Source organism: Rhincodon typus, chromosome 13 (assembly GCF_021869965.1).
Source record: "Rhincodon typus isolate 14 chromosome 13, sRhiTyp1.1, whole genome shotgun sequence".
NCBI lineage: Eukaryota > Metazoa > Chordata > Chondrichthyes > Orectolobiformes > Rhincodontidae > Rhincodon > Rhincodon typus.
In genome coordinates, this window is record NC_063344.1 from 23767751 (window position 1) to 23775667 (window position 7917).

Genomic DNA, 7917 nt, shown 5'->3' on the forward strand with positions numbered 1-7917 from the left:
AAGGGGCTATGCCACGGGAATGAGACTTGGCAAATTGTCTCTAGAACTGGGAGCTAGTGCCTGGGGGAAGGGTGGGGTGGAGGTGGGGGGGGGGGGAGGTGGAATGACAATGTGAAGGAGGGCAACTCAGTCTGCATGGGAGGTATACAGTAAAATATGAATGGGAAGGGGTTCAGGTGGAATGGCAGTCTGTCCACTGTCAGAAGCACCCTAGCTGCAATAGATGTGGGGGGCCTGGCACCTTTAATCAAGAGCTGTGGGGCAAAGGAAGGCAGATGCAGATGCATGTACATGGGTTGGGTGGGGATCTGGAAGGACAAAGCCCTTCCTGTAAACTTCATAGGCTATCTGGAAGAAGATTTATATGTTTGGGACTCACTGACATTGAGACAGTGGCTGAAAGCCAGTGGTTGAATAGCACTTACTGTCATCTTTCATTGTGCAGGAAATCTAAATGGGGATTGCAATAGGGAAGAAAATGGCTGCAAGCATACTTGGAGAGAACAGGGTAAAGGTGTCCTTTGAGGGCCAGTGCGCTTAGGGCATTTCTTGCTTGGCCAGCTGTGGACATGTCACAGTGAGATGCCTGCCAGCATGTAGTCCCACACTCATGAAGCCTTACATTCCCATTGAGGTGTCAGTAACTGAGCTCATGTGGGATGCATAAAGCACCTTGCTGATGCTTCCTTTGAGGCCTTGGTACTCTTGTCCTCAGAGGTCCAGGAGTTATAGACATGCTGGTGGTACCTGCAAAACATAAGAAAGAGAAGATGTCATAACCAGTGATTAGAAGTACTGTGCAATGAATGGCACTGACCACAGGTTTAATGGGAGAGCTGCAATGGATGAAGAGAAGTACTTACTTGGTTGGCGGGACTAAAACCTCTCTGCATTCTCATGGGAGTGGTCCCAGTGTTCCCCCTGTTCTCTCCTGCAAAATGTCAGGTACCACTCCAACTGTACAGACCCCCACTGCCCTATAATGGGCTGTCTTTTCCTGGAACAGGATAAAGAGAGGAATTGAGTGCAGTGAACTGTCTGTTATTGGTGTAGATGGTGGAAAAGTGGTGAGGTGTTCTGAAGTAATGAGAAAGCAGTGGAGAAGTCATGCAGGATTAGTGGGGTGCAAGGTGAGAGGTGAGAGCACAAGTGAGTGAAGAACTCAATGCAATTTGGACTTAGCCAAAAAGAATAGGATTCAGATCAAAGGACTTTATTTAATACATAGCAAGAAACGTAATACCTCAATCAACTCAGCAAATACAGCAAGTCACAAAAGTCTGTTAGCCTTACAGGTCACTTGACTTTCTTTCAATAACATCTTTGAATTGAGCAAGCATGGAAAGCTATGATAGAGAGAATTCTCCCTTAAGCCTTTGATAACATTTTTTCATCAGGAATCTACTACTTGCTGTTGGCATCAAAGATTTTCAGATAAATTATCTTTATCAACCTTCATCTCAAATAAACACCTACTCCAGTAAATTTTCCAATTAGATTTAGAGACGATAAGTTCCAATTTAGTCTAAATTAAAGTCAAAACATCTCTCTATAACACTGAAGTCTATTCCTTCTCAGGGATAGAAGACAACCCATCAAGGTCACAGTCTCAAGGGTGTCTCATTCACTGAGACATGCCTTTCTTTATCTGAGTCAAATAAAAACTATTAAGTAGATATGTCAAGAGGCTTCATTGATTTGGAGGTCATTACGGCTACCAACATGGCAGTGTGATGGGACTGATATCAAAATGCTGAACTCTTCCAACATAATTGGTCAACAAAATTGACTCCTTTGTGAATTACAGATAAATTTGTATTTTTAACAGTGAAACACCTCAAGCTTCAGTCATGAATCCATGGTTTTTAGTCTTTCTTTATCAGTTTAAGAGCAATCATTGTAACAGAAGGTGTTGCTTATTATCAGCATGTAGAAAGATGTTTGTAAAATCAAAGTGTATCTCCAAAGAGAGGAAGAAAAAGATCTTGCCACAGTTAAGATTACTGGCATATGCCTATACCAGTTAGTATGTCAATTAGATGTACATCTTTCCTTGAGATCAAGGGAATGAAGTTTAAGGCAGCAAACCCAGACACAGCCACAGAGCATGGAAGGAATCATTAGAAATCTGTAGAGATGGAGATACATCAGTTGGACAAACTCAAACTGCTCTTAACTCTAATTTTATAATCAGCAAGCTGTTAAAGTTAAATTATGGTGACAGTACTGACCTAGGTTTGTAGACTCTTATTTTCTCAATTGACTTTATTCAATGAACATTTGAAAACTCATTGTTTAAGTTTAGGTGTTGTTTGCAATAATTCTAAGGTTAATAAACAATTGCAAAGATTAGCCCGAGCTTCAATTCTCCATGCCATCAACTTACACCCTTCTTCTCCACTGTCACCTTCATCATCACCTCAAACAACACGTGACAACCTCATACATCCTTGTCTCCAAGATCGAGACCATCCATTCCAATACCTCTATTGCTTCCCTCCCTTCTACTATTCCAGAAGCCTTGCATTTTCTCCTACCTCACCCTGAGCTTGCATTTTCTTTAATTTCTCATTTATCTTCCCTCATGTCCTCTTCTAGGTCATCTTGCACTGGACACATTTCTGCTTTGGAAATCTGTACCTGAAAAACAAAGTTTAAAACATTTCTTCATGATTGAGTCTGCAGCAGGCCATGCATGTTTCAGTGAACTGTTTCAAACCTTATTAAAATGTGTCTCTGTCTCAAAATCATAAGAAAGAAAATTTTAGAATGTATCCTTCCGAGGTGCAAAATATTGCTTTGTGTCTCAGATATCAAACTGCAAGCCATTCAAACTGAAATAATGATATTTGTAAAGATGAATGCCTCAGTGGAAGGAAAGATCCAAAACTTGGACTATTCATCCCTCAGTTGGAAAGATGATTTACAGTATAAAACTGACTGTACAACCATCTTAGGGACAGAACACCAAATAGAAGGCTTTGAAGCATTATCCTCAGGGATGAATTTTGACCACGGAGGATAAAACAGAAGAGGTACACAGAAATCAAATCAAACACTTCTGTTGAAGAGAAGTTAGGCAGTAAGTGCCAAATATACAAATATGCATATCTTGAAACACACTGGATTTATTAACTTATCTTAACTGAGTAAAAAATGTTTGCCTTATAGTATAGTACATTGATTTGAAATTTACAGCATAGAAATCTTAGTTCACCTGCATTTGAATGTCAATCTTGGCTATTCTCAATCTGGCCGTCGAGGACAATGCCTTGCACAATTTTCACTAAAGAATACTTTATTTTTTCATTGGAAGCAGTTCAAAGAAAATTTACTATGATGATTCCCGGTATGGAGAGATCGTTTTGTGAGCAAATGTTATACAGGTTGTGACTCATCGAAATTTAGAAGAAGAGGCGATCTCAAAAAGACATATAGGATTCATAAGGCGCTTGACAGGGTAAAAGCTTAGAGAATGTTTCCCCTTATGTGAGTGTCTGGGATAAGGGGGTATAGTCTCAGAATTAAGGGGTGCCAATTTAAGACTGAGATGAAGAGGAATTTCTTCTCTCAAAGGGTTGTGAGTCTTTGAAATTCCTTGCCACAGAGAGCTGTGAGGCAGAGTACTTGTGTGTATTTAAGGCTGAGATAGGTAAGTTCTTGATCAGTCAGGGAATCAAGAGTTATGGGGAAAGAGTAGAAAAATGGACGCGAGGAGAGTTGGATCAGCCATAATCCTATTGAATGGTGAAGCAGGCTCAAGGGGCCAAGTGGCCAACTCCTGTTCCAATTTTTAATGGATCTTACAATGAATGTAACTCCTGACAGTTTGACCGTGAGACAGTACTGATGTCATATATGTTTTGAACAGTTAGTCTCTTTTATTTGATAATGAAACTTGAGAAAGTTTGAAAAGAGACAAAAATGCAGAAATTGTTCAAACATTAAGCAGATAATTTAGTTTCAATCCAGCTTTAAAAAAAATTAGTACATTCTTCAAGTTACTTGTTTGCTTTAGGGTTGGACTTTTGCTTTTTAGGGGGAATACATTAAATAAGCTCTTCAAGGGTAGATTCTCAAATGTTTCAATAGCTTTAAATAGACAAAGAATGAGCTCTTTGACTTTCTGAGAACAGGCAGCATGGAAGAGTAATTATTGAGAATGATAAGATGACATACTGAACAGAACAAGCTATTGTATCAATGCTCCATATATCAGTTTAATAATAGATCATTAAAGGTAAAGCTCTCAAAGTAAAAAAAAATTGAAAACACTGAAGATTTCTTTGATCCCAATTACATTAGACTGGATAGGTGTACAACTCAAATTAAAATCACACTTTTTTACCAATGGTTTTGGATATTTTTGTAATAATTGTTAATTTCAAAATGAACAGCTCATAAATACTATAGACAAAATTTTAAACATCACGATTTCATCTGTTTGAGTGCAAATATCTTAACAGGTGATATGGCTTTGCTGTACTCTATCATTGTAGTATTTAAATTATCATTCATGTTAAGTGCAGTCCAACAGTCTACCAGCACTATACAAGTTAGATTCTGAAGACATCCTCCCCCAGTGTTGCAATGCGGGGAATAAAAATATTGAACTGTAGTATTGTGCATAGATGGGTAGAGACCTGGATCTAAACTCCTATTCCACTGTCTCCATATCAGTCTAATTCTGTGAGGCAGTGCTGGTTGGACACTAACAGCTGGATTTTCACACAATTGGGAAGATTCCACAGGCCTTTAAAAAATGGCATGGTGGCTCAGTGGTCAGCACTGCTGCCTCACAGCACCAGGGACCCAGGTTTGATTCCACCCTCTGTCTGTGTGGAGTTTGCACGTTCTCCCCATGTCTACGTGGGTTTCCTCTGGGTGCTCCGGTTTCCTCCCACAGTCCAAATATGTGCAGGCTAGGTGGATTGGCCATGCTAAATTGCCTGTAGTGTTCAGGGATGTGTACATTACGTGGGTTATATGGGTGGGTCTGGGTGGGATGCTGTGACAGTTGGTGTGGACATGTTGGGCCGGAGGGCCTGTTTCCACACTGTAGGGATCCTATGACTCTATGATGCAGAATGGGGACGCAGCGAAATAGTGGTAATGTCATTAGACTAGTAATCCAGAACACCAGACTAAGTTCTTTCGTCATGGATTTGAAACCCACCGCAGTAGATGGTGAAATTTGAATTCAATAAGAAAAACTAAAATAAGAAGCATAACTAATGGTAACAAATGTAACCACTGTCAATTATTGTAAAACCCATCTGGTTCACTAATGTTCTTCAGGAAAAGAAATCTGCCATCCTAACCTGATCCGGCCTATATGTGACTCCAGACCAACAGTAATGTGGTTAATTCTCAACTACCCTCCAGACAATAAATGCTGGCCTAACCAGCGACAACATCTCCCATGAACAAATTTAAAAAGAGTCCTGCTCTCATTTTCAACAGAAAGATATTTGTATGGGAAGAGTGTGGGGCATGGTTCATACAGGAGAGAAACCCAAACTCAGCGGGTCCATGCTGAATCCAGTGCTGAATTCAAACAGACCCCATTTTTAGAGCTGCAAGGTCCATATCATAAACTGTAGGAGTCACAAATTTATGAAGTAGACACAAATGCTCTTGAAAGTAAGTGAAATCTGTGTAAATGTCATGATCCAAAAGTTCTTTAAATGAGCGGTCAGAGCCTAACAATTTCTAGAACAACTGAGACAAATTCCTAAAGAACTGAGGCAGTCCTAATCAGCCTACCTCAGTACTCGCCCACCCGGTCTGCCTATGCTCTGTTTCTGCAGGTTAGCTGTCCTGGCACTATCTCGCACCCATCCCCTCGACACCACCTAGAACAAAAGCAATCGGAAAATTATAGGCCAATTAGCCTAACCTCGGTCGTGGGTAACATTTTGAAGTCCATTTCTGAATATTTGGAAGTGTATGGTAAAGTAGGGCAAAGTCAGCACAGTTTCATCAAGGGGAGGTCATGCCTGACAAGTCTGCCAGAATTCTTTGAGGAAGTAACGAGCAGGGTAGACCAAGGAGAGCCAATGGATGTTATTTACCTGGACTTCACCTGGACTTCAAGAAGGCCTTTGACAAGGTACCGCACAGGAGGCTGCCGAGTAAGATAAGGGCCCATGGTGTCAGAGGCAAGGTGCTAGCATGCATAGAAGATAGGCTGTCTGGCAGAAAGCAGATAGTGGGGATAAAAGGGTCTTTCTCAGGATGGCAGCTGGTGACAAGTGGTGTTCCGCAAGGGTCAGTATTGGGACCACAACTTTTCACTTTGTACATTAATGATCTAGATGAAGGCACTGTGGGCATTCTGGCTAAGTTTGCAGACAATACAAAGATAGGTGGAGGGACAGGTAGTATTGAGGAGGTGGCAAGGCTGCAGAAGGATTTGGACAGGTTAGGATAGTGGGCAAAGAAGTGGCAGATGGAGTACAATGTGGGAAAGTGTGAGGTCATGCACTTTGGTAAGAAGAATAAAAGCATGGGCTATTTTCAAAATGTGGAGAAAATTCAGAAGTCTGAAGTACAAAGAGACTTGGGAGTTCTAGTCCAGGATTCTCTCAAGGTAAACTTGCAGGTTGAGTCAGTAGTCAGGAAGGCAAATGCAATGTTGGCATTTATTTTGAGAGGACTTGAATATAAAAGCAGGGATGTACTTCTGAGGCTGTATAAGGCTCTGGTCAGGTCACATTTGGAGTATTGTGTACAGTTTTGGGCCCCATATCTCAGGAATGATGTACTGGCCCTGGAGTGGGTTCAGAGGAGGTTCACGAGAATGGTCCCAGGAATGGAAAGCTTAACATATGAGGAACGTTTGAGGACTCTGGGACTTGGGAGTTTAGAAGGATGAGGGGGGATCTAATTGAAACCTACAGAATACTGAATGGCCTGGACAAAGTGGATGTTGGGAAGATGCTTCCATTGGTAGGAGAGACTAGGACCCGAGGGCACAGCCTTAGAGCAAAGGGAAAATCTTTTAGAGCAGAGATAAGGAGAAACTTCTTCAGCCAGAGAGTGGTGAATCTATGGAATTCACTGCCACAGAAGGCTGTGGAGGCCAGGTCATTGAGTACATTTAAGACCGAGATACTTAGGTTCCTGATTATCAAGGGGATCAAGAGTTACAGGGAGAAAGCGGGAGAATGGGGTTGAAGAACTTATCAACCATGATTGAATGGCGGAGCAGACTCGATGGGCCGAATGGCCTAATTTCTGCTCCTACGTCTTATTATCTTAAAAATTGTGTTTTTTAAAGCACTTTTTAACTAAGACATTTTGATGAGTCAGGAAATCTCCTGGCAATCACATCCTTTAAAATAGATTCTAGGACTTAAGAGTTCTTGCGGTGAAGTGGTAATGTGTCTACCTTTGAGCCAGGAGATCTAGGTTCAAATCCCACCTGCTCCAGAGGTGTTTAATAACATCTCTGAACAGGTTGGTTAGTAAAATATGAAAAAAAAACTAGATTCCAGTAGTTCTACCACTATTTATTTCACACTGACAGGTCTGTATTTCCTCATTTTGTAGAATTAATAAAACTTTGAATAATGATCAATATTGTATCCACTATCTCTGTAACCTTCTCTTTCAACTCTCTAAGGTCTTGGGGATTTGTCAACTTCAAATTCCATTAACTTTTCCAAGAACACATTTTACTGTTATTAATTTCTTTCAACTTCAGACTATCACTAGATCTTTGAACCTTAATTATCCAGGGACACTTCATGTGTCTTCATCTATGAAATTAGAGGTGCATATAGCAGAGAGAATATAATAATCATGGGAGACTTCAATCTACATATAGATGGGGGTAAAATTAATGAACATCAATGCGTTGGAGGAAGAAATCCTGGAATGTTTCAATTTTTCTTTTTTTTTGGAGCAATATGT

At 40.7% G+C, this 7917-nt stretch overlaps 1 protein-coding gene across 1 annotated transcript in view; it reads right to left on the reverse strand.

Moving 5' to 3' along the window:
• meltf (melanotransferrin) overlaps positions 1-2605 on the reverse strand; it is an 80839-nt gene extending 78234 nt beyond the window's left edge. The window contains exon 1 of the mRNA XM_048604338.1: positions 2538-2605. The gene's annotated coding sequence lies outside the window, so the exon portion shown is untranslated. The remainder of the gene's footprint in view (positions 1-2537) is intronic.
• Between the last annotated feature and the right edge of the window lie 5312 nt (positions 2606-7917).